The sequence below is a fragment of the Chiloscyllium plagiosum genome, unplaced genomic scaffold (genome assembly GCF_037043375.1).
Source record: "Chiloscyllium plagiosum isolate Xiang-an unplaced genomic scaffold, Cpla_swu_hap1 HiC_scaffold_19, whole genome shotgun sequence".
Lineage (NCBI taxonomy): Eukaryota > Metazoa > Chordata > Chondrichthyes > Orectolobiformes > Hemiscylliidae > Chiloscyllium > Chiloscyllium plagiosum.
In genome coordinates, this window is record NW_028270157.1 from 7,328,595 (window position 1) to 7,355,132 (window position 26,538).

General features: G+C 41.7%; 2 long non-coding RNA genes and 1 pseudogene across 2 annotated transcripts in view; all 3 read right to left on the reverse strand.

Moving 5' to 3' along the window:
- Nucleotides 1-26,538, reverse strand: part of LOC122559322 (uncharacterized) — a 153,160-nt gene that overhangs the window by 74,063 nt on the left and 52,559 nt on the right. The gene's annotated exons all lie outside the window — the stretch shown is intronic.
- On the reverse strand, nt 977-7,515 carry LOC122559323 (uncharacterized). Its single transcript, XR_006314396.2, has 2 exons — nt 5,271-7,515; nt 977-1,593 (listed from the first exon to the last, which is right to left on the reverse strand). It is a non-coding gene; the product is annotated as an uncharacterized LOC122559323 (long non-coding RNA).
- On the reverse strand, nt 11,088-12,809 carry LOC148146710 (N-acetyltransferase 8-like; annotated as a pseudogene).

The window sequence follows — 26,538 nt, forward strand, 5'->3', positions numbered from 1 at the left end:
ACATGGATGACAGGAAATGCACCCATGGAATTTTCCCAGCTCTCCATCTACAAATCCCTTCCCTTGCAGCAGACGGTAAAACTGTAAAATATTACATTATAATTCTAAGATTCCAGATGACATGGACAAAAACATTAAAAAATGTGCCACAGAAGATGTTACTACATGATTAGCGACTCACAGGATAAAGCGTAATATATTAGTATGCATTGAAGACTGGCTAATTGCCAGAAAACAGAGTAGGAATAAACAGGACATATTTGGGTTGACAAACAAGGCACAAACGTTCTTGGGTCTCAGCTAAATTAAATTAACTGGATGAGGAACCTGAGTGTATTGTATTTGGTTAGTTGGGGAAGTAGTCAGTGAGAAGGAAGTAATGAGGTTAAAGAGGGACTTCAACAGCTTGGGTGAGTAAGAACATTGCTGATGTAATACAATGTGTCCAAGTGTGAAGTTATCCATTTCGGTCAAAAAAAAAGAAAACAGAATTTACATTTGATTGGCATGACAATTATTAATGTATATTGGGAAATATTTGCATTCAGAAGAATTAAAAAGTGCATCTTGTACATGATCAATAAAGTTAATGTACAATACCAGCAAGCAATTAAGAAGGAAAATGTTTGTTACAATTTAATTGGAGTACAAACATAAAGACATAAACATAATTGGTGAGGTCACATCTGGGAGAAGTGCTTGCAATTTTGCTCTTATTCCTTAAGAAGGAAGTACTTTCATGAGGAAAGTTCAATCAAAGGTTTGGAAATCCTTCGAACTTTCTACCCCAAAAAACTGCACAGAGTATATACAACAGGGATGTTGATTTTGTTTTGTACTGAGGGACTTAAGGCATATAGGGATTGTCATAGCCTGAAGGAAAATCACAAAAGAAAATGTTATCCTTTTATTTCTGTGTTTAACGTCTGTTTCTTTTGTTTTAAAAGAAATAACAACCTTGCTGGACTCATGCACGTCAAGAAATGAATGACTTTATTCATGCGATTGTGATACATGATTAACACCATACTAAAAAGAGAAACAGGAAACAATTGATATTGTACATCTCGTAACCCTACCAGGAGTGTCACAATCTATTTGAGAAATGGTCTGATGCTCGAGCTCCACTTCTCCAGGCATCATCACAAGAGGTAAAGATTTAATCAAATTACTCAAAATTTCTCAATGTATCTGATGAACTCAAGTTAACAGAAAACACTGACCTGGTTTCTTTAATTAACAAGAAAGTTCTATTTATTCCGAAAAAATCAATTCTAACCAGAGGAAAGTAAAATGAGTTATCTATTTATAATTCTGCCAGCTTAAGATGTATCTCCTTTATCTAACTCCAATGCATACACACTGACAATGTCACAAAAAAGCATGGAGATTTTGGATGGAGAAAAAAATATTGGTGCAAGACAGTTCAACAACATCAGTCTATGTGATTGGATGGGGTGTCCCTTTTGCATTGTTCAAGTCCCTGTGTGAGAGGCAGCGAGAGCTAGAGCAAGAGAGAAGATGCACACAGCCTTGTCTTTTTTGCAGTCTGGAGGCTTCAGTCTTTTCATTGTTCAGACAAAAGCTATGCACCTGCACAAATTAATCAACAATCTGTCACTGGGTAAAGCATGCTCGACACATGCACTGACACTATGGATGTATCACAGACATGTATCCCCCTTCTTGAACAAAGCAACAACGTAAATATGACTCACGATGAGTTTTAGTAACTTGCTTTTATAAAAAAATATAGCCACTCCTTCCATGGTATTGTGTTTAAAACAGTCCTTTCCGATTTTGGTTCACAATCCAAAAGAAGAATACGATATAGCAGGAAGTCATATAGAGTGTATTGTGCTCAAGCAGAATCTAAAATTTTATATACACAGTTCCATTAGCATAATACAAATATTAAAGAAAAGTGTCTTGAGAAAGTAAAGATGGGAGTTCAGGGAGAAATTCTAGTGCATAGGACAAAGGAAGCTGGGACATGACCACCAATGATGAAGTGATTAAACTTAGCAAGCTCAACATGCAGCAATTGGAGAACTGCAGATATTTCATATTGTAGGGGTACAGGAATGGACCATGAGGTATTGGAGCATGATTTGACCATTTAGCCCATCCAGTCTGCTCTTCTATTCAATCCTGGCTGATATGTTTTAAACTGCATTCTCCTGCCTTTTCCCTGTAAATTATGATCCCCGTTGTAATCAAGAAATTACCTATCTCTGTCTTAAATACACTTGGCCTTCAAAGCCTTCTGCGGCAATGGTTTCCACAGATTCACCACCCTCTGACTGAAGAAATTCCTGATTTCAGTTCTAAGGGGTCATTCCTTCACTTTGAGGCTGTGCCCCTGGGTCCTAATCTGTCTTTCTCGTAGAAACATCTTCTCCACATCCTCGCAATCCGGGCATTTCAGTATTCTGTAGGTTTCAATGAGATTCCATCTCATTCTTCTAAACTGCATGGAGTACAGATGAAGAGACTTCAACCACTCTTCAAGTGACAATCCCTTCATCCACAGAGTCATTCTTGTAAAACACCTGTGGACCTGCTCCGATGCCAGCAACCTAGATGCAAGGCTCAAAATTGCACACAATGGTCCAAATGCTGTCTGATCACAGCCCCGTACAGCTCAAGCAGTACATCACTGCTGTTGTATTCCAGCCCTCACAAAATGAATGATAGCATTGCATTTGCCTTCCTAACTGCCACCTGAACCTGCATGTTAATTTTAAGAGAATCCTGAACTCGGACTCGAGTCCCTTTGTGCTTCAAATTTGCAAAACTTTGCCCTGTTTAGGAAATAGTCTACACTTCTGTTTTTCCTACCAAAGTGCAGACCGTCACATTTTCTTACACAGTACTCCATACCTTTTTTGCCCACTCTCATAGCCTGTCCAAATCCTTCTGCAGCCTCCCTACTTCAACATTACCACCCCTCCAACATTCTTTGTGTCATCTGTAAACTTAACAACAAAACTCTCAGTTCCTTCATCCAGATCATTAATATACAATGATAATAATTATGGTCCCAATACTGACCCCTGCAGAACTCCGGTAGTCATTGGCTGCCATCATGAAAAAGACCCCTTTATCCCACTCAGTGCCTTCTGCCAGTTAGCCAATCCTCTACCGATGCCAGCACCTTGTCCCTAACACTGTGGCTCTTATTTAGCAGCTTCTTGTGTGTCACCTTGCTAAAGGCCTTCTGGAAATCCAAAAATATCATAGCCACTGGCTCTCCTTTGTTGAACTTGATTGTTACATCCTCAAAGAATTCTAACAGATTTATCAGGCATGACCTCCCCTTGATGAAGCTGTGCTAACTCATCCGTTTTACCATGCACTTCCAAGATTACTCCGCAATCTCATCTTTAATAATGGATTCTAAAATCTTACCAATGTTCAAAGTCATGCTAAGTGACCTATAGCTTCTTACCTTCTGCTTCCTTTCCTTCGTAAGCAGAAATATTACACTAGCCTTTTTTGCAAATCTGTGGACCCTCCCAGACTCCAGTGGCTCTTGAAGATCACTAACAATGCCTCCACAATCTCCTCAGCTATCTCCTTCAGTTTCTTGAGGTGTATTCGATCTGGTCCTGGTTATTTATCCACCTTCATACTTTTCAGCTTCCCAGAACCTTCTCCTTAGTGATGGCTACTACACTCATCTCTACCCCTGACTCTCTTGAAGTTCTGAGCTGGAAATGTGTTGCTGGAAAAGCGCAGCAGGTCAGGCAGCATCCAGGGAACAGGAGAATCGACGTTTCGGGCATAAGCCCTTCTTCATCTCTTGAAGTTCTGGTGTGTTACTGGTATCTTGCATGAGGACTGACATAAAGTAACTATTCAATTCCTCAGCCATTTCTTTGTTCCCCATTACTTCGCCAGCCTCATTTTTCAATGTTTACTCTTGCTTCTCTCTTATCTTTTATGAACCTAAGCAAAACTCATACAACCTTCTTTTATATTACTAGCTACTCTCATGTTTCACCTTCTCCCTCCTTAATGCTTTTATATGTGTCCTTTGTTGGTTTTTAAAGACTTCCTAATCTTCTGGTTTCTCACCATACTTCACTAGAATGTATGCTTTTCCTTTTATGCTGGCCTTAACTTCCCTTGTCAGCCTTAACTTCACTATTCCTTTGACTAAAAAATTCTTCTTCCTTGGGATGAATTTTTGCTGTGCCTTCTGAATTACTCCCTGCCATTACTATTCAACTGTCTTACCTACCAGGCTCCTTTCCCATCAACTCTGGCCAGCTCTTCCCTCATGTTTTTATAGTTACCTTTACTCAATTATAATACCAATTCATCTGATTCCAGCTTGTCCCTCTCAAACTGCAGGGTGGATTCTATCATATTATGGTCACTGTCCCCTAGGGTTCCTTACCTAAGCTCCCTAATCAAGTCTGCCTCATTACACATCAACAATCCAGAATTTCTCTAATGGGCTCTGTCACAAACTGCTCCAAGAAAAAAATCTCAAAGACATTCTGCAAATTCATGACTTATTGTCTGCACACATCCTGAATACTATAAGGAGGCCTGTACTTAACTCCCATCAGAGTCTTTATTCCTTTGCTGTCCTTCAACTCTACAACACAGATTCTACGGCTTCTGACTCTGTATCATTTAGAGTCATAGAGATGTACAGTATAGAAACAGACCCTTCAGTCCAATGCGTCCTTGACAGGTATCCTAAACTAATGTAGTCCCATTTGTCAGCACTTGGCCCATATCCTTCTAAACCCTTCCTATTTACATACCCATCCAGATGCCTTTTAAATGTTATAATTCTACCAATCTCCACTACTTCCTCTGGCAGCTCATTCCATACACATTACCCTCTGCATAAAAAAGTTGCCCCTTAGGTGCCTTTTAAATTTTTCTCTTCTCACCCTAAACCTATGTAATTTTCTTTCTTACTAACAAGGCAAACCCTCCTCCTCCATCCATTTGTTTCCACAAATAGAGATATTTCAAACAAAAGTTGTTGTGCAGAACCTTAATAAAGGTCGAAGTGGATCACAAACAGAGGACTACATCCAGTTCTACTTACCTTCTTTAGGAAAGATGCGAGGCTCTTAGAGAGTACCAGAGGAGATTTACAAGAGTGGTTCCTGGGGTAAGGAATTTTAGCTTTAAAGTTAGACTGGATTGGCCTCCTTGGAGTAAATGAGGTCATGGGTAGATTTTATAAGAGGTATACACAAATATGAAGGTAGGAAAAGTCTTTTTTTTTTTTAAAAACTCACCTGTGAGACCCAGGCATTGCTGGCTGGGCCAGCATTAATTGGCCATTCCTTGGTGCCCTTGAGAATATGGTGGTAAATTGCCTTCTTGAACTACAGCAGTCTCTTTGTTGTAGGTGGACCCACAATGCCAATAACTGAAGAAATATGGATAACTAGTTTGAAGGTGAACAGAAGCTGGTGGTTTCCACATTTCTGCTGCTCTCGTCCTTCTAGATGGAAGTGGCATTGGTTAGGAAGGCGCTGTCTAAGGAGCCGTGTAAATTTCAATAGTGTACCTTGTAGATGGTACACACTACTGTTATTAAGCATCGGAGAAGGGTGTGGATGGAGTGCCAATAAAGCGCACTACTTTGTCCTGGATGGTGTCCAGTGTTGTTACAGCCTACTCATCCAGGAAGTTGGGAGTATTCCATCACATGCCTGACTTGTGTCTTGTAGATGTTAGCTAAGCTGTGGGAGTTATATGAGCTGCTCTTGTAGCCACTGTAGTCATTTGGCTAGTCCAGTTCAGCTTCGGATGAATGGTAACCCCCAGAATGCAGGTGGACTGGGTGAATAATGTTGCCAGTGGATCCAAAGGGAATTCAAGGAATGCTTACAGGATACCTTTTGGAACAGCTTGTGATGGAGCCCACAAGGGAACAGGCTACTTTGGACTTAGTTCTATGTAGTGAGCCAGATTTTATAAAAGATCTTGAAGTAAGGGAACACTTATGAGACAGCGATCATAATATGATGGCGTTCAGTCTGCAGTTTGAAAGAAAGAAGGCAAAATCGAATGTAATAGTGTTACAGTTAAATAAAGGTAATTACAGGGGCATGAGAGAGGAACTGACGAAAATTGACTGGAAGCAGAGCCTAGTGGGGAAGACAGTAGAGCAACAATGGAAGAAGTTTCTGGGTGTAATTGAGGACACAGTACAGAGGTTCATCCCAAAGAAAAGAAAGAATTTCCAGGGAGGGGTTGTACAGCCATGGCTGACAAAGGAAGTCAGGAAATGTATCAAAGAGAAAGATAGAGCTTATAAAGTTGCCAAGAGCACTGGGAAATCAGAAGATTGGGAAGACTACAAAAACAAACAGAGATAACAAAGAAAGAAATAAGGAAGGAGAGGATCAAATATGAAGGTAAGCTAGCAAGTAATATTAGAAATGATAGTAAATGTATCTTTCAATATATAAGAAACAAACAAGAGGCAAAAATAGAAATTGTGCCGCTCCAAATTGATGCTGGAAGACTACTGCTGGGAGATAAGGAAATAACTGAAGAACTTAATAAGTACTTTGTGTCAGTCTTCACAGTGGAAGACATAATATCCCAACAATTAAAGAGAGTCAGAGGGCAGTGTTGAGCATGGTAGCCATTACAAAAGAGAAAGTACTAGAAAGGTCTAAAAATCGATAAATCTCCTGTTCTGAGAGAGGTGGCTGAGGAAATAGCGGGGGACCACTGTAATCTTTCAAAAATCACAGGAGTCAGGGAAAGCCCCAGATGATTGGAAAATCGCTGTTGTAACCCCCTTATTCAAGAAAGGATCAAGACAAAAGGTGGAAGATTATAGGCCGATTAGCCTAACCTTGGTTGTAGGTAAAATTTTAGAACCAATCGTTAAGGATGAGATTTCTAAATTCTTTAAAGTGCAGGGTCGGATCAGAACAAATCAGCATGAATTTAGTAAGGGGAGGTCATGTCTGATAAACCTGTTAGAATTCTTTTAAGAGGTAACAAGTAGGTTAGACGAGGGAAATCCAGTGGATGTTATCTATCTAGACTTCCAAAAGGCCTCTGATAAGGTGCCTCATGGGAGGCTGCTGAGTAAGGTGAGGACCCGTGGTGTTTCAGGTGAGCTACTGGCGTGGATTGAGGATTGGTTGTCTGACAGAAGGCAGAGAGCTGGGATAAAAGGTTCTTTTTCAGAATGGTAGCTGGTGACAAGTGGTGACCCGCAGGGTTCAGAATTGGAGCCGCAGCTGTTCACTTTATATATTAATGATCTAGATGAAGGGACGGGGCAATTTGGCGAAGTTCGCCGAGGAGGTGGAGTGGCTGCAGAAAGATTTAGACAGTTTAGGAGAGTGGTCCAGGAAATGGCTAATGAAATTCAACGTGAGCAAGTGTGAGGTCTTGCACTTTGGAAAAAAGAATACAGGCATAGACTATTTTCTAAACTCTCGAGAAAATTACAAAGGGATGTGGGAGTGCTGGTCCAGGTTTCGCTAAAGGTTGATTTGCAGGTTGAGTCCATTTCCCTCCCCTCCCCTATCAGCTTTCCGTAGAGACCACTCCCTCCGCGACTCCCTTGTCAGATCCACACCCCCCACCGACCCAACCACCACTCCCGGCACCTTCCCTTGCAACCGCAGGAGGTGCAACACGTGCGCCCACACCTCCCCCCTCACTTCTCTCCAAGGCCCCAAGGGAAACTTCCATATCCGCCACAGATTCACCTGCACCTCCACCCACATCATCTACTGCATCCGCTGCAGCCGGTGTGGCCTCCTCTATATTGGGGAGACAGGCCGCCTACTTGCGGAGCGATTCAGAGAGCACCTCTGGGCCACCCGGACGAACCAACCCAACCAACCTGTGGCACAGCATTTCAACTCCCCCTCCCACTCCACCGAGGATATGCAGGTCATTGGACTCATCCACCGCCAAACCACAACAACCCGACGGTCGGAGGAGGAGCGTCTTATCTTCCGACTGGGAACCCTCCAACCGCAGGGGATGAACTTGGACTTCACCAGTTTCTTCATCCCCCCTCCCCCCACCTTGTCTCAGCCGGATCCTTCCAGCCCGGCACCGCCTTCCTGACCTGCAGTCTTCTTCTTGACCTCTCCGCCTCCATCCTACTCCGACCTATCACCCTCACCTTGACCTCTTTCCACCTATCACATTTCCAACTCCCCTCCTCCAAGTCCCTCCTCCCTACCTTTTATCTTCTCCTGCTGAACACTCTCTGCTCATTCCTGAAGAAGGGCCTGTGCCCGAAACGTCGAATCTCCTGTTCCCTGGATGCTGCCTGACCTGCTGTGCTGTTCCAGCAATAAAGTTTCAACTGAGTCCATGATTAAGAAAGCAAATGTAATGTTGTCATTTATCTCAAGAGGGTTGGAATATAAATGCAGCTATGTGCTACTGAGACTTTATAAAGCTCTGGTTAGGCCCCATTTAGAATACTGTGTCCAAGTCTGGGCCCTACACCTCAGAAAGGACAAACTGGCACTGGAGTGTGTCCAGCGGAGATTCACATGGATGATCCCAGAATGGTAAGCCTAAAATATGATGATTGGCTGAGGATCCTGGGATTGTATTCATTAGCGTTTAGAAGGTTGAGGGGAGATCTAGTAGAAACTTAGAAGATAACGCATGGCTAAGAAACGGTAGACGCAGGGAAGTTGTTTCTGTTAGGTGGGGAGACTAGGACCTGTGGGCACAGCCTTAAAATTAGAGGCACTCAATTTAGAACAGAAATGAGGAGACATTCCTTCAGTCAGAGACTGGTGGACCTGTGGAATTCATTGCCACGGAGTGTAGTGGAGGCCAGGACGTTGGGTGTCTTCAAGGCAGAGATTGATAAATTCTTGATCTCGTGGGGAATTAAGGGCTACAGGTAGAGTGTGGATAAATGGAATTCAAAAGTCCATAAACCATGATTACATGGCAGAGTGGACTCGATAGGCCGAATGGCCTTGCTTCCACTCCTATGTCTTATGGTCTTATAGAATGCTGATAGTGGAGGATTCAGTGATGGTAATTGGCAGTGATTAGATTGTGTCTTATTTTAAAGGCCATTATCTTGAATTTGTGTGATGAAAATGTTACATACCATTTTTTTAGCCCAAGGGTGGATGTTGTTCAGGTCTTGCTATATTGGACATGCACTACTTCAGTCTCTGATGATTGTAAGTTGTGTTGAACATTGATTTATTGCACAATGGTGAACATCTCTACTTCTGACTTTTGTTATGGACCAGGCCAGACCCCCTCAAAACCTTTCAGGAAAGTAGGCCAAACCCTAATTTTGCTAGTTATTTTAAGCAGGTATACAGTGGATATTCCAGGAGGGATGCAGCTGGTCAAACCACTTAGTTTTAAACAAAACAGAATTTTTTCACAAGATTACTGAATGAAACACAAACAAAAGTGAATAGAATACCAATTAACTTAACCTATCCGAAAACCCAACAGATTATCCCAACTTAATGATGCTGTACTAACTACTTGCCACAATCCCCCTATACACCCCTTGGCACAAGAAGCAAAATCAAATGCTGGGGAGAAGTCAGAGAAAGAGTATCAGTCGAGACCTGCTTCTTTGGTTAAAGCAGCTTTTTTAACTCTACAGTGCTAAAACCAAAGCAGAAAAAAAGGCTGAGCTGAGAGAATTGGTCACTCCCCTTTCATTGTACAAATGTTTTTTAAAAAATTAAAACCCTTTTTCTGAGGCAGTATCTGTTAGTTATAACCAAATTGGCCCTAAAACTATTCAACTCATTTCGAACTCATTTACAATCTCTCTGAAAAATAACCAGGACAAACATAACTTTGTTCAAGCAGCATTGTCACACCTTGCAACAGAGGAGTCATTAATGAAGCAGCGGAAGATGGTTGGGCCTAGGACACCAGCGAAAGAACACTTACAGAGATGTCCTTGAGCAGAGATGACTGACCTCCAACAACCAAACCACCTTCCTATATGCCAAGTATGACTCTAACTAACAGAGACCCCCTCTCCAATTCCCACTGAATCCAATTTTACTGGGGCTCTTTAATGCTAGACTTGACTAAATGTAGCCTTGATGTCAAGTGCAGTCACTGTCACCTTATCTCTAGTAGTCAGCTTTTTTGTTCAAGTTTGAACTTGCTCCCATTGGCTGATGGCGCAAAGAATTAGGAACACAGTTATAAGGTTTTGATTTAGAAAAGCAGGGAAAATGTGAAACAAAAGTGTAGTGGTGAATGGTAATGAATGCTGACAGAGGTGGAGAGGATGAATGATTTTAAAAGGAAATGGAATTGACACTCGAGGCAAACAAATTTGCAGGCCTACAAAGATTGGGTGTTGGAACGGGACTGATTTGTTTGCTCCACAGAGATGTCAAGGACTGGATGGGCTAAATGACTTTTTTTCTGTGTTGTTTTGACTCAGTGAAAGAGACCCCACCTCCATCCAATCCAAACTCCTTTCACACCTTTCCAAAGTTTTTCTTGCCGCCAACATTCCTGCAGACTCCTCCCACACCCAGTCTCCAGCCTGCTTCCCAAACCTTCACTCCCTACTGATCTCTCACCCACATGTGCAATCCCTCAAGACCTTCCTCTCTCATCTGATCCCAGCAGTAATCCCTCCATACCAAACAAGTCTACATATGACCCACCTTGCTATAGGTTCCTTTCAATGCTTCCTCGTTGTAGAACAAAAAGACAGAAGTTATTGGGATATGAATGGCCAAAGGAAACACTACTTTCCTACAACTTGAGCAAGAATACACATACAGTAAATAGTGAGGAAGGAAAGTGTTTTTTTTTGTTTTTCATGGCATGAGGGTTTGAATAGAGGAGCAAGGTTGTCTTAAGCAGGTGGCCAGAGCCTTGGTGAGACCACACCTAGAGTACTGTGTGTAGTTTTGATGATCTTACTCAAGAAACTATATACTTTCCATAGAGGTATCACAGTGAATGTCCACCAGATTGATTTCTGGGATGATCAGTTTGTTGTATGAAGACAGATTGGCTCAACTGTGTCTGTACCCACAGAAGCTTAGATGAATGACAGGGGATCTAATTGAAATGTGTAAGATCTTTGATCAGGTTTAATAGACGTGGGGATATTCTCCTTGGCATGAGGTGGGGAGGGGGAGGAAGTGGATGTGATGGTCCAGAATTGTCTCAGGACACAGGATAGGCCATTTTGAACTGAGATGAGGGGCATATTTTTCCACACTAGTGGTCTTCAAGAGGCAGACTCTGTAACCATAGCCCTTAGCAAAATCCAGGATCTTTTGGGTCAGCCTCCTGCCTAGTCCGTGCCGACGGAAACGCTGATCTACAAAAAGTCGGAACAGCTGGCAAGAGTATGGGTGCCCAGGCTCCATCTTAACTCCCACTGTACCCACCACCCTGTTGCCCTCTTCCTCCACTGCTACCCAGAAGCCAGCTCCAGGTGGTTTCAGGTAATGTCCCTCTATATCTGCCATATCTGTTTCCATCCTCTCCCTAAGGTAGCTGGCATAGACCTGTCTGCATGCCAGGTACATGAAAGTCAGGAGTACAAAGCACATCAAACTAGTGCATATCAGTGAGCCAGTGATGACATAAACCAGCTGACCACTGGCAAAAAGCAGGCAGACATTAGACTGTGAGCGAATGCCTGTTTGAATGCCACCATCACCAACTCCATTGTCCCATTGGCAACAATTCTTCTGACATTTTGGTAATCGCCTGCTTGGTATAAACGTACGGTGAAAGAAAGTCCACAATCAACCATTTTTGTTCACTTCGCACCAAATGTCCTATGCTCAGCCATTTCAACTGTAAATGGGACCTTGAAATCACAAGTCTGAAAAAGGAAACACAGCAGAGATGGTCACAGATTGGAGATAGGTAGTAAATCAAGGAACAATGTCACAAGCTAACACAAGACAGTCTAAATTATCAACTGGAAATGAATAAAAACATTCATTGTGGGCAGCACAGTGGTTCGCAGTGCCTCACAGCACCAGGGACCTGGGTTCGATTCCAGCCTTGGGCGACTGTCTGTGTGGAGTTTGCTCATTCTCCCTTTGCCTGCGTGGGTTTCCTCCGGGTTCCTCCCACAGTCCAAAGATGTGCAGGTTAGATGAACTAGCCATACTAAATTGCCCATTATGTTCAAGGGCTTGTACAATAAGTGCATTAGTAAGGGGTAAATATGGAGTACTAGGGTAGGGGAATGGGTTACTCTTCAGAGGGTCAGTGTAGACGTGTTGGGCCTGTTTCCACACTAGGGATTCTATATACATTCTACCCAGCAGGTTTTTGTCAGTGCATCACAAAGTAGAGTCGTATTCACTGGTTAGATTAAAAAGGCTGAATGCTCATTACAAAATGCAACTGGATGAGTTGATTGGATAATAATTTTGAATTTTGCAGTGTATGTTCCCACTACATTTTCCATTTTGTACAAATGTGTGGTATTTTTCTCCTGTGGATTGGTCCTATTGATTTACCATTCCTATTTTCATTCTCTCCATCCATGAAACCAATATTTTCTTGGTTGTCTCTGTCTAGCTGTATGTGTATATAGGTATTTTAAAAGGAGGTTCAAGTTTTAACTAGTAGCGTCACAAGTTAGTAGTTCACAGCTATTTAACTGTGATCAGAATGAATTTATTGTAACAAACAGTAGTTCTTGTTACATACTGGAACCTGGTTTGTTTTTTTCTTTCTTTTAGAATGTTTGTTTGAATGTAGTCTTTCTGATAAATTAAGGGCAGACATTTTCTGAAATAGTGAGCTTGGAGAAGATTATAGCTCAGGTTGAGGTTCTGGATGTAAGTTTGCTCGCTGAGTTGGAAGGTTTGTTTTCAGATGTTTCATCACTATATTAAGTAACATCATCAGTGAGCCTCCAGTGAAGCACTGGTGTTACACCCCGCTTTCTATTTATGTTTAGATTTTCTTGGGTTGGTGATGTCATTTCCTGTTCTTTTTCACAGGGGGTGATAGATGGGATCCAAATTGATGTGTTTGTTGAAGTAGTTCTGGTTGGAATGCCATTAGCGTATTGAGCCCCTAGATATTAGCAAGTTTTGAGAAGACTTATAGCTCAGGTTGACATTCTGGATGTAAGTTTGCTCACTGACCTGGAAGGTTCATTTTCAGACATTTCGTCACCATACTAGGTAAGGAATGCCATTAGCGTATTGCACCCCTAGCTGTTAGCGAGTTTTGAGAAGACTTATAGCTCAGGTTGAGGCTCTGGATGTAAGTTTGCTCACTGAGTTGGAAGGTGCATTTTCAGATTTTCCGTCACCATACTAGGTAACATCATCAGTGAGCCTCCAGTGAAGCACTGGTGTTACGGCCTGCTTTCTATTTATATGTTTAAGTTTTCTTGGGTTGGTGATGTCATTTCCTGGTCTTTTTCTCAGAAGGTGATAGATGGGATCCAAATGAATGTGTTTGTTGATAAAGATCTGGTTGGAATGTCATGCTTCTAGGAATTCTTGTGCGTGTCTCTGCTTGTCCTAGGATGGATGTGTGTCCTAGTCAAAGTGGTATCCTTCCTCATCTGTATGTAAAAATACCAGTGATAGTGGGTCATGTTTTTTTGTGGTTAGTTATGTTCATATATCCTGGTGGATAGTTTTCTGTCTGTTTGTCCAATGTAGTGCTTGTTACAGTTCTTGCAAGGTATTTTGTAAATGACATTTGTTTTGCATATTGCCTTTATATGGTCACAGAGATGTACATCATGAAAACAGACCCTTCAGTCCAACCTATCCCTGCCGACTAGATATCCCAACCCAATCTAGTCCCACCGGCCAGCACCTGGCCCATATCCCTCCAAACCCTTCCTATTCATATACCCATCCAAATGCCTCTAAAATGTTGCAATTGTACCAGCCTCCACCACTTCCTCTGCCAGCTCATTCCATACCCATACCACCCTCTGTGTGAAAAATCTGCCCTTTAGGTCTCTTATATCTTTCCCCTCTCACCCTAAACCTATGCCCTCTAGTTCTGCACTCCCCAGGGAAAAGACTTGGCCTATTTCCCCTATCCATGCCCCTCATAATTTTGTAAACCTCTATAAGGTCACCCCTCAGCCTCTGACGCTCCAGGGAAAACAGCCCCATCCTGTTCAGCCTCTCCCTTTAGCTGAAATCCTCCAACCCTGGCAACATCCAGGGCAACATCTTTTGTGATCCCTTTCAAGTTTCACAACATCTTTCCGATAGGAAGGAGACCAGAATTGCATGCAATATTCCAACAGTGGCCTAACCAATGTCCTGTACAGCCGCAACATGACCTCCCAACTCCTGTACTCAATACTCTGACCAATAAAGGAAAGTATACCAAACGCCTTCTTCACTATCCTACCTACCTGCGACTCCACTTTCAAGGAGCTATGAACCTGCACTCCAAGGACTCTTTGTTCAGCAACACTCCCTAGGACCTTACCATTAAGGTGCATAAGTCCTCAAAGTCTGTGAGGTGTATAAGTCCTGCTAAGATTTGCTTTCCCAAAATGCAGCACCTCGCATTTATCTGAATTAAACTCCATCTGGTCAAGATCCTGCTGTAATGTGAGGTAACCCTCTTCGCTGTCCACTACACCTCCAATTTTGCTGTCATCTGCAAATTTACTAACTGCACCTCTAATACTTGTATCCAAATCATTTATATAAATGACAAAAAGTAGAGGACCAAGCACCGATCCTTGTGGCACTCCACTGGTCACAGCGCCCTCCACTCTGAAAAACAACCCTCCACCACCACCCTCTGTCTTTTCCCTTTGAGCCAGTTCTGTATCCAAATGGCTAGTTTAGATTAGATTAGATTAGATTAGATTACTTACAGTGTGGAAACAGGCCCTTCGGCCCAACAAGTCCACACCGACCCGCCGAAGCACAACCCACCCATACCCCTACATTTACCCCTTTACCTAACACTACGGGCAATTTAGCATGGCCAATTCACCTGACATGCAAACCGGAGCACCCGGAGGAAACCCACGCAGACACGGGGAAAACGTGCAAACTCCACACAGTCAGTCGCCTGAGTTGGGAATTGAACCCGGGTCTCTGGCGCTGTGAGGCAGCAGTGTTAACCACTGTGCCACCGTGCCGCCCACTATTCCTGTATTCCGTGAGATATAACCTTGCTAATCAGTCTTCCATGGGGAACCTTATCGAACGCCATACTGAAGTCCATATAGATCACAACTACCGCTCTGCCCTCATCAATCCTCTGTTACTTCCTCAAAATCCTCAATCAAGTTTGTGAAACATGATTTCCCACACATAAAGCCATGCAGACTATCCCTAATCAGTCCTTGCCTTTCCAATATATGTACATCCTGTCTCTCAGGATATTCTCCAACAACTTGCCCACCACCGACGTCAGGCTCAGTGGTCTATAGTTCCCTGGCTTGTCCTTACCACCCTTCTTAAGCAGTGGCACCACGTTAGCCAACCTCCAGTCTTCTGGCACCTCACCTGTGACTATCGATGATACAAATATCTCAGCAAGAGGCCCAGCAATCACTTCTCTAGTTTCCCACAGAGTTCTCGGGTATACCTGATCAGGTCCTGGGGATTTATCCACCTTTACCCGTTTCAAGACATCCAGCACTTCCTCCTCTGTAATATGGACATTTTGCAAGATATCATCATCTATTTCCCCACAGTCTATAGCTTCCGTATCCTTTCCACAGTCTTGTCCTCATAACGGAAGTTGTAATTTAATCCTCTTTTCAATGTCTGTTAAGGGTCAGTCAGGTAATTTTTTTATCCATGCTTCTGTGTTGTTACTTTGTGAGCTTGTCTACTTGTTCCTGCAGGGCTAGTTTTTTTTTGTTTTCTGTGTTTGCCACTGTCTAATGCCAATGGCTCATTGTGAATAGGCAGGCACGGTACAGTCTGTCACCTTAGTTAGTAAAGTATTTTTGTCACAAAATTTCCCGATTGTATTTACGGAGTCTGTTGTGGGCATTGTTAATCATTTGGCTGAGCATTCTGCAGCCGATTTTCTCCGCTATTCTTTTGGCTAGTGGGATGTTAAGGGGAGGTTTGTATTTAAGACATTTAGGTATTTGAAGACATTTAGGCCACAACATCAGTGCTTCATCGGAGGCTCACTGATGATGTTACCTACTATGGTGATGAAATGTCTGAAAACAAACCTTCCAGTTCAGTGAGCAAACTTACATCCAGAACCTCAACCTGAGCTGTAAGTCTTCTCAAAACTTGCTAACACCTAAGGGCTCAATACGCTAATGGCATTCCAACCGGAACTCTTCCAACAAACACATCGATTTGGATCCCATCTATCACCCCGAGAAAAAGAAAATTAAATGACATCACCAACCCAAGTTGGAATGTAAAGCATCACCAACCCCACCTAAACACATAAATAGAAAGTCGGCTGTAACACCAGTGCTTCACTGGAGGCTCACCGATGATGTTACCTAATATAGTGATGAAACGTCTGAAAACAAACCTTCCAACTCTGTGAGCAAACTTACATCCATTTTCTGAAATGCTTGTTGGGAAAACTGACAGCTGAAATTTTGGGGCCATGAGTTCCGACACCTGATACCTTTCTCCTGCTCTCATAAGTCTTCTCTCCCCAACCCAACTACTCAACAAGGTGTTGTGAAAACATTCAAGTCCTTAAATGGGCATCATAGTGGGAAAGAAAGTTTGAGAAGCACTGTGCTATGCTAGAAAAAATGGAATGTAAAAGCATGTTTGTATGTCAGTAGGTTTTGCTGTCAGAACTAAAATGACTACTTTATGCATGCTGAACAAGTTGTTGACATGGCTGCTCGTGTTAAACTGAATAACTATTGCTGATTTGTTTATTTAACCTATTTTTCTAATCAAACTGTTCAGAAGTGTTATTACATAGCTCTGGAATAGGTGGGACTTAAAACTGAGCTTCTTGGTAGAGGGGTATAGACACTACCATTATACCACAAATAGGCCGCAGAAGTTTCACTGATACTTAAACACAAACAACAATTTTATAAACTGTTGATTTACATTTGTAGTTTGTTCAAGTGTTTGCACAAGAACACAATGTGTCTTTAGCTAATAACTTGACATTTTTTGCTTTTCACAAAGGTCAACAGGGTTCAAGTCTCAATTAATTTCCAACAAATTACAGTACTCAAACATAAATGCAGACATAGGTTTTCTACCCCCTTTTAAAAAGACTGCAGATTCCGGACTCTTTCATGAAACTAGTCTGCCTAGCACTAACAACCAGCAAGGGTTTTACAGGAATGCTATTTAAAGGACTCACCTGTTCCTCAATCTGAGAATGAGATTGCGACCTTCTATGAAAATTTGGCATCAAAAACCAGCTCTGCAGCCAACTGAACTAACTTGTTCAATTTCAGACTGGCCAATGGGTTCAATTCCCATAATGACCTCCTTAATGATGCCCCTTACTTGAAATGAAAGACCCTCAGTTTTAACCTACCACCAGTCACCTCTCTCTAATGAGAGGTCCTCTGAAATGATTTCAACTTCCACTTTTTACTTTGGGCAATTTTCTATTTCAGGTATCTGGAAACAACTTTGTGCTGGTTAGGAATTACTCAAGTTCATTTCATTCAGGGGTGACCTTGCAGGCATACATTGATTTTGAAGGTAAAATAACCAGAGTATTTTGCATTTAATACTGGAGGCACAGAGCTGAGTGAAGAGGAATGTAAAGCAGCACTTGATCGTGGAGTAAAAGGAGCCGAGCACTGTCCTTTCCTTCGAGGTTGAGGGAAGTGAAGTGTGCTTGCATGGCCAAGACAAATTTGACGGTTGATTACTCTGCTAGCTGTGAACCAGGTACACCTGCATACCATTGCTCAGACCACTGAGTATGACTTGAGATGTCACATTGACGTTTTACAAGACATTGGTGAGGTATTTTCTGGTTGCCCTGATATGGGAAGGATATTATTAAATTGGAGAGGGTTCAGAAAATGCATAACAGGATGTTGCTGGAAATGGTTAGTGAGTTATAAAAATAAGCTAGATAGACTGTGGACATTTTTCACTGGAGCAGAGGAAGTTGCGGGGTTACCTTACAGACACTTATAGAACTACGAGGGGCATATTTTTAAGGAGAGGAAGAAGTTTTAGAAAGGACATGAGGGGCAACTTTTTAAAAAAAAACTGTACAGTTCATGAGTGTATTGAATTGCCAGAGGAAGTGGCGGATGTAGGTACAGTTACAACATTTAAAAAACATTTGGATAAGTACTTGAAGAGGAAAGATGCGGAGGTGCCAGTATTGGAGTGGGTGGACAAAATCAGAAGTCACACGTCACCAGGCTGTAGTCCAACAGGTTTATTTGAAATCACAAGCTTCCGGAGCACTGCTCCTTTGTCAGGTGAAGACTGTGACTTCTAAGTATGATAGGGCAATGCAGGCAAGTGGGACTAGCTTAGTTTTGGAGATTGGTCCAACTAATCCATGCTGTATGACTTTATGTCCTAATTCACTGATTTGAATGTGCAAAGATGGGAGATTAAACCAGAAGAGTGATTATTGTAAAAGGCAGTGATTATTTTGATAGGAACACAGCCTTGTGCTTGGCATGATGCAAGATGTTTTGAACAAACTACAATGAGCAATGCAAAGTTCACCATCATTACTTCCTGGAGAATATTTAAGAGTGTTAAATCTGGCAGTGATGGACCTCCTTGAGACACATCTCTCCACAGGTCCTATTTTTAATTTAAATGCACTTTTGAAGTAGCCTCTTCAATTGTATTTTATGTTTGTAGGCTCCTGGAAAGGGATTGAGAAGTCTTATTGCTCATTAATTGAATTCCCACATGTTGTGCAAATTTAAGCATGAAGGACTGGGCAGTTGCTTGCTGCTCCCCCTCATGTGTGAATTATCCTTGACCCCAAATATGGGATGGTCCTGTTTCAGGTTATGACATACATTGCAAGGGCCCTGTTACTAGCTAAGTCTCATCTGAGGAAGTGATAGTAGAAGCAGAAAAAGAAGGTAATTTTAGAATGGAATTTCTTGCAACATAGAAACATCAATTCGTGGTGTACCAAGCTAATGTTCGGTATAAGGGTTCTGGTAGAACAGCACAGGTTACAAATCAAATGTAATGCAGATATGTAGACAATGGTGCATTTGGGTGAGGACGGTAATATCGAGGACAGAATTCAAAAAGAAATGCAGAGACAGAGACCTGCAATATATTTGCAACTGGTAAATTCAGCAATTGCCTCTTCTTTTAGAGATTGTGTTGGCTAACAGGAAGTGAATGGTGATCTGCATCTCACTGGAAGAGATAGAATGACGTTTGCTGAAGCAGCTCAGGTTAGAAGCCTTCCAGCAATATACAGTCAGTTCTACAATAATGCGACAGTCCGATTCTTGTGCAATCCCATGTTATAAGAAAATTGTGTAATAGCAGCAACGTTTAAACTAACGGGGCCAGAATCACATTGTAACCAATACAGCTATAAATCTTTGCACTTCAGAAAGTGTCCCCAATTCATCAATTGATGTTAACGAAACACATGTTACAGAACGACCTGTACTCCAAGTTCTAGTTCACAGAGGAGTTGATGACACTTGTGGTAGAACATGACTGTGCCAGCGTGGCCCTGCTTCAGAACAGAAACTCTTTTCCTTCTCTTCTGGCAATTTTTTTTCCTCACTTAAGAATTTTGATGGACCTAGTTTGGGACTGTGCCTCTGGCAGCCGCTTTAGAATCCAGAGGTAGCAGTTAATCAGGCAGTTAGAATGGTTTCCACAACCAGCAGTGGCTGGTACAAGTAAGGTGTCTTTTTATTTTTGCCTTTAAAAACTGTATGGCAAGGAGAAAGAATTTTTTTGTAAAACACTATGTACTAAATTAAAAGGTGGAACCACAAAAGGTGATGACCTAAAATTAATAACCAATTCATTAGCAAAATGGCATTGGATAAGACTAACCAGAGAAGTGAATGTGTGGATCAAAGATTGGTGAGGAAAAACAGATGTGGATTCATGGAATAGTAGCACTAGTATTGGGTAAATTGGAAGCTGTACCATCAAGACAGACTTCCCCCAAACTGTGTTGGGGTCAGTGTTCTGCCCCATTAATAAGTTACTGCACAAGTAACTGCACAATTCAGTGGTCGAAGTGATGTACCAGCATGGAAAGATTCATGAACTAATAGAAAACAGTTGGGATAAAAGGATAATTATCAAAATGATTAACAAGGGGAGTGCCACAGCAATCAATGCTGTCATCTTAGCTATTTTGCTCAAACACTAATGACTTAGTCAGTCACTTCATCTATCATCAAATTTGGCTATGACGCAAGGAGCTAGGAAAGCAAGTTGCAAAGAGATTCAAAAAGAGTTAGTAAAGGAATATAGATAAATTAAGTGGATGAGCAAAAATTTAGCAGAGAGCAAAATGTCAGATAAAATAGAATATTTAGTAGCTTGGCATGCTGCAGTAGAGCAAGTTGAGCATTTGCACATTAATCATGATGTTCACATGGAGGTACAGCAAGTAATTAAAAAAGACATGGGATGTTTAGAAATGGAGTTTAAGGATATATTTGTTGGCAGATCAACATGCACGAGCACACTAATTACTGAACAACAGGAAAAAAATTGTACTGTTTCACACTTTACCACCATTTTATTTATATGACCACTAAAATACTACAATAATTTGTTAAAATTATACATTTAATTGCTATGTGACTTCTGCAATAATTTGTGGGGCAGTGTTTTAATTCTGAAAAGTCACACTGGACTCAAAACATTGTTTCTCTCTCCACAAATGGTACCAGATCTGCTGGGATTTTCTAGCATTCTGTGCTTTTTCCAGATTGCCAGCACCTGCAGTGTTCTGCTTTTATTTTAACAAATTATTGTAGTATTTTAGTGGTCATATAAATAAAATGGTGGTAAAGTGTGAAACAGTACAATTTTTATTTAAAGTGAGGTGCACCACCTGGCCTTTTGCCAAGGATTCATTTAATCATTTGAGCATCACAACTGTTATGGTCAACTCTCCTGCTCCTCAGATACTGCATGACCTGCTGTGCTTTTTCCAGTGCCACACTTAGACTCAGAAGTGAGCTTTGTCTAGCACAACTACTTTGTGACTTTTTTTATTTTATACTTTATCAATCATAGATTGTGGATTTTATTTCACGTACAGAAATATTTTCAGGTATCCTTCACGTCTAGTACTCCAATGCCAGCGTAACTCAAGATTGACATCTGTAGCTTTCAAGTCAACTCAAGTGTCAGACATAAAACTCACTAAGGCTGTGGGTTTTGTCCCCGATCTATAAAGTTAGCCTTTCTAAAAAAAAACAACCACCCACATTTCCAAACTCCATTCATGGAGCAAACACACATGGCTAGCTTCATAAAACGGGCCAGGCCAGGCCAGGCCAAGCCAACTTGAAAGAGTCCAAAAGGCTGTCAGTTCCAGAGGCAAACTGGTCAGAAAGCTGGTCTTGGGGCTCCAGGACAAGTCAATTTTTTTTTAAAAAATGCCGTTGACAACACAAGACATCCCTCCTGCTCTCACCAGCACCTCAACTCATTCCCCATATCCCATTCGATGTCAATTTACCAATCCATGATAATCCTTTGTAACCTCTGTGCCACCTTATATACCCTATGGCCTTTACAGTTCACATGCCAACATAAATCCTATCTGCTGCCCATCTCTTTCCATGCCAACACACCTAGTACCAACTTTAGGAAGACATGCTGAGAGCGTATACTGATGTCATTTCAGATGACTAGGAGAGGTAAGAAATCATTGAAATTCCTTCAAAGGGTAACAAGCAAGAGAATAGGGCCTCTCAAAAATCAGCGAGGCAGCCTGTATGTGGAATCGTAGGATATGGGAGAAGATACTAAACAAGTATTTTGCATCAGTGCTTACTGTGGAGAAGGACATGGAAGATATTGAATGTGGGGAAATAGATGGTGATATCTTGAAAAAAATGTCCATATTACAGAGGTGGTGGTAATGGGTGTCTTAAAAAACATCAAAGTGGATAAATCCCCAGGACCTGATCAGATGTACCCTAAAACTGTTTGGGAAGCTAGGGGAGTGATTGCTGCGCCCCCCCAATCTGAGATATTTGTATCATCGATAGTCACAGGTGAGATGCCGGAAGACTTAAGATTGGCTAACGTAGTACAATTTGGAAGGTCAAATTTGAATGCAGAATACAGGGTAAAGGCAGGATTCTTGGCAGTGTGGAGGAACAGAGGGATCTTGGGGTCCATGTCCACAGATCCCTCAAAGCTGCCAGCTAGGTCGATAGGGTTGTTAAGACAACATGTGTGTTAGCTTTCATGAGCAGGAGGATTGAGTTTAAAAGCAGTGAGATTTTGCTGCAGATCTAGAGTCCTGGTTAGACCACACTTGGAATACTGTGTTCAATTCTGGTCACCTCATTATAGGAAAGATGTGGAAGCTTTAGAAAGGGGAGATTTACCAGGATGCTACCTGGAGCGGAGGGCATGTCTTATGAGGAAGCTATGGCTTTTCTCATTGGAGCGAATAAGGATGAAAGGTGACTTGAGAGAGTGGATAGCTTGAGACTTTTTCCCAGGACAGAAATGTCTATCATGAGGAGGCATAATTTTTAAGGTGATTGGAGGAAAGTTTAGGGTAGGTTCTTTACAGTGGTGGGTGCATGGAATGCATTGCCAGCAGTGGTCGTAGAGTCAGATACATTAAGAACATTTAAGCAACTCTTGAATAGGCACATGGAGTACAATGAAGGGTATGCAAGTTAGTCTGATCTTACAGTAGGATACAAGGCCAGCACAACATCGAGGGCCAAAGGGCCTATATTGTTCTATATTCAAGATTAGGTTTGGATATCTGGTCAGTTAGACTGAAGGGCCTGTTTCTATGCAATACATCTGATTCTATCTAGTCCTTTATTTAAACAAACATTTCTGCTCAGTCAACATTTAGAGTCATTTATCAACATGCTCACCTCGATAGGCATTCCTTGTGAAAATGAGTTTGGAAATTGAGCATGCAGCACAAATCGTATCATTGTTTGCAAATAGGAAATACCTAGCCTATTTATTAAAATATAAGTCGCCCACATTTTTTTGGACAGTTCCTTGCTTCTCTCCTTTCACATCCAATTTCCCCCAAACACAAAAAGCACACCTGGGACTTCTTTCCTAAAAGGCATAAGTATTTTCCCTATGCCTCACCATATAATCTAACGCCATCTACTTATCCCATTACTCCTCATACACACTGTCACCCAATGTCCCCCATTCATGCTAACTTGGCACCTTTTTCAACCCACTATCTTTTATCAACCATACCGACTCAAGTGCGTGCATACTTGTAGGTACGCTGATTGTATTGTGGACAACACGGAGAAAAGCACTCAAAAACACACGGACACTTTTTGACAAGACTTGTTGACATTGTTTGATGAGTTGGATAGTTGAGGAGTTTGTGCATAAAGGTTCATTTGCCTCTATACTTAACAATACCAAGAGCTCACGATTCTAAGCTGATTCCTGATGCCCTAATCCCAAATTATGCTAACACTTTATCTGCAGGGCCACCTCAGCTCTCCAAAAGGATTCTTGGTCATCCGAAAAAGAAATACATTGAAAATAGATAAGCTCTTATTACTCCACACTCAGCCTACATACACCACAAACTCAAATCTGAACTCACTGGAGGCACTTGCTTATTCACCTTGGAGAACCATCCATACATGAAGCATGACCCCATCCTTATGAAAATCTGAAATGGTTTGGCAACTGGAGTTTGATTTCTAATTTCTTCAGACATCTTTGCCTGGCAGATATTTCTAGGTCCAAATCTCTCTAGGAATCAGCTTAAACAGCATCTTATAGGGGCTCTCTTTTGTTAATAAATTTTAATAAGTTGAGTCTATTAAGAATGTCATGAGTTACTAGTACCACAGTGGTATTCCTACACTAAAGTATTGCACTCACCAGGAGTGTGCTCAGATATTTTGATCTGAGCCTTAGAGCTTTTTTCTTAAAAAATTGGGGCTTTGAAAAATCAAAGCAGAATTGCATCCTAGTACGGTGGCACAGTGGTTAGCACTGCTGCCTCACAGCGCCAGAGACCCGGGTTCAATTCCCACCTCAGGCGACTGACTGTGTGGAATCTGCATGTTCTCCCAGTGTCTGCGTGGGTTTCCTCCGGGTGCTCTGGTTTCCAAAGATGTGCAGGTCAGGTGAATTGGCTATGCTAAATTGCCCGTAGTGTTAGGTAAGGGGTACATGTAGGGGTATGGGTGGGTTACGCTTCAGCGGGTCGGTGTGGACTTGTTGGGCCGAAGGGCCTGTTTCCACACTGCAATGTAATCTAAGGAAGCAAATACAGAACCAGAGAAATCAAATCTAATGCTTTCTTGGATTTAGATATGGAGGGCACTAAACTGAAATCAGATGAAGTTATATTTTGTTATTTTGAAAAAAGTAACTATGTTTTAAGACATGGAGTGAAATGCAAAACTTAAATATCACCGGCCATGATATGCAACAATTAGTACAGCCACAAAATTAATCACAGTTCTTCTGAGCTAATGAAACAAAGTATCTTCCATTTCATTTATGAGGACATTTGGTTTTGATCATGATTTAGCTTGTGGTGAGAAAGTATTGGTGGCCAAAGAAGGAAAAGCGAGTGTTTCTCCAGCTACAAGATGAACTCCGACAACTCCAAACTAATTACCTCTACCCTACAGTGGCTCAGTAGTTAGCAATACTACCTCACAGCACCAGGGACCCGAGTTGGATCCCAACCTTGGGTGATTGACTGTGTGAAGTTTGCACTGTCAGAGTCTGCATGGGTTTCCTACATGTACTCTGGCTTCCTCCCACAATCCAAAAGATGTGCAGGTCAAATTGGCCATGCTAAATTGCCCCATTGTGTCCAGGGATGTATAGGATAGGTGCATTAGTCAGGGTGAATATATGGTAGGGGAATGGGTCTGAGTGGGTTACACTTCAGAGGCACTCTTCAGAGGGTCAGTGTGGACATTTTAGGCTGAAGGGCCCGTTTCCACACTGTAGGGATTCTATAACATAACTCTAATTACTTAGGGAATTCGGATGCTGTTGTTCTTAAGGTCATTGGAAGCAAAGCATAGATCCTTCACTGTAACCAAAAACAAAAATCACAAAATTCATTGAGAATACCATAACCATATTGACTGCAGCAGTTCATGAGATGGTTCATCAAAATCCTCAAAAATGCAACTTGGTCTGGGAAATGGAATGCTGACCTTGCACTAATCACATATCCAGAATAGTGGGGTGAGAGAGAGATATGGTATTGCAAGACTATCAACAGGAGAAAATAATCTACTGAAAACAAATGCTTCAGGACGTTTACCTGGGTGAGCATAGAGAGGAGCTAGCAAACGAAGGCTAGCGCTGGGAGGTCTATACTTACCTGGGAGGACAGACTTAATTCACCAGAAATAATTTTAAAAATTCAAGAGTGATGCCTGTGGACTCTGTTTGGTAATAGCTATTAATTTGAATACCTATTCAAAATTGTTTTCAGATAAAAGGTAAATGAGAAATACTTTAGATTAAAGAAAAAGGAAATTAAAAAAAAATACCTGAAAACAAATACCTGTAGCTGCATGTGGGAGGTGATAGACCCCATTGTGGTTCAGAGTGGCTATATCTATAGAAAGTATTAATTGCTCGAGAAACTTCAGCTCAGTTTCATGACAAGGGGTAGAAGTTACCTGGACGCTGTCTTAGGAGACACACTTTAGACTAAAGTGCCTTGAATTTTCAGTGGTTAGGGTGTGATAATGAGCAAGGCAGGTAGCAGCTCCTGTCCTTGTCTAAGATTCACAATTCTTGCTTTTTGTGTACACAAAACCAGGAAGTATGAAGGATAAGAAAACTGACCACACCACCATGGTACAGGGAGCAATTCAAGTAGGATTAGAAGGAGGAAATATATAGTCATAATGGGAAATAATACAGGTTCTGGACAAAAACACTACTGTGGTCAGATTTGGCATATTACCTATCTAGTACAAGGTTTAGCAGCTCTCACCTAGGCTGCAGAGGTACTTGAAGTGGGAAAGGCAAGATCCAGTTGTCAGAGTAACAACACAGGAGGAAAAAGGTTCTGCTGAGGGAATAAAAGCAGCTAGGAACTAAATTAGAAAGTTAGAACCAAAAAGGTGGCAATACCATTGATAAGAGAATAAATAAGGTCTTTTGCAAGAGATGGATAATGCAGAGTCCATTTGGATGGAGGCAAATAAGAAGGGCTTATGCCCGAAACATCGATTCTCCTGCTCCTTGGATGCTGCCTGACCTGCTGCGCTTTTCCAGCAACACATTTTTCAGCAGTAAAGACGACATTGCTAAGAGGATACTAAAAAGGAGGTAGCTAGATAGGTATTTGACATATTTGCTGTCATTTTCCAAATATCCTGTCATACCAGAGAACTGGAATATCCCAAGTGACACCCCTATTCTAAACTCAATGGAGGCAAAGCAGGTT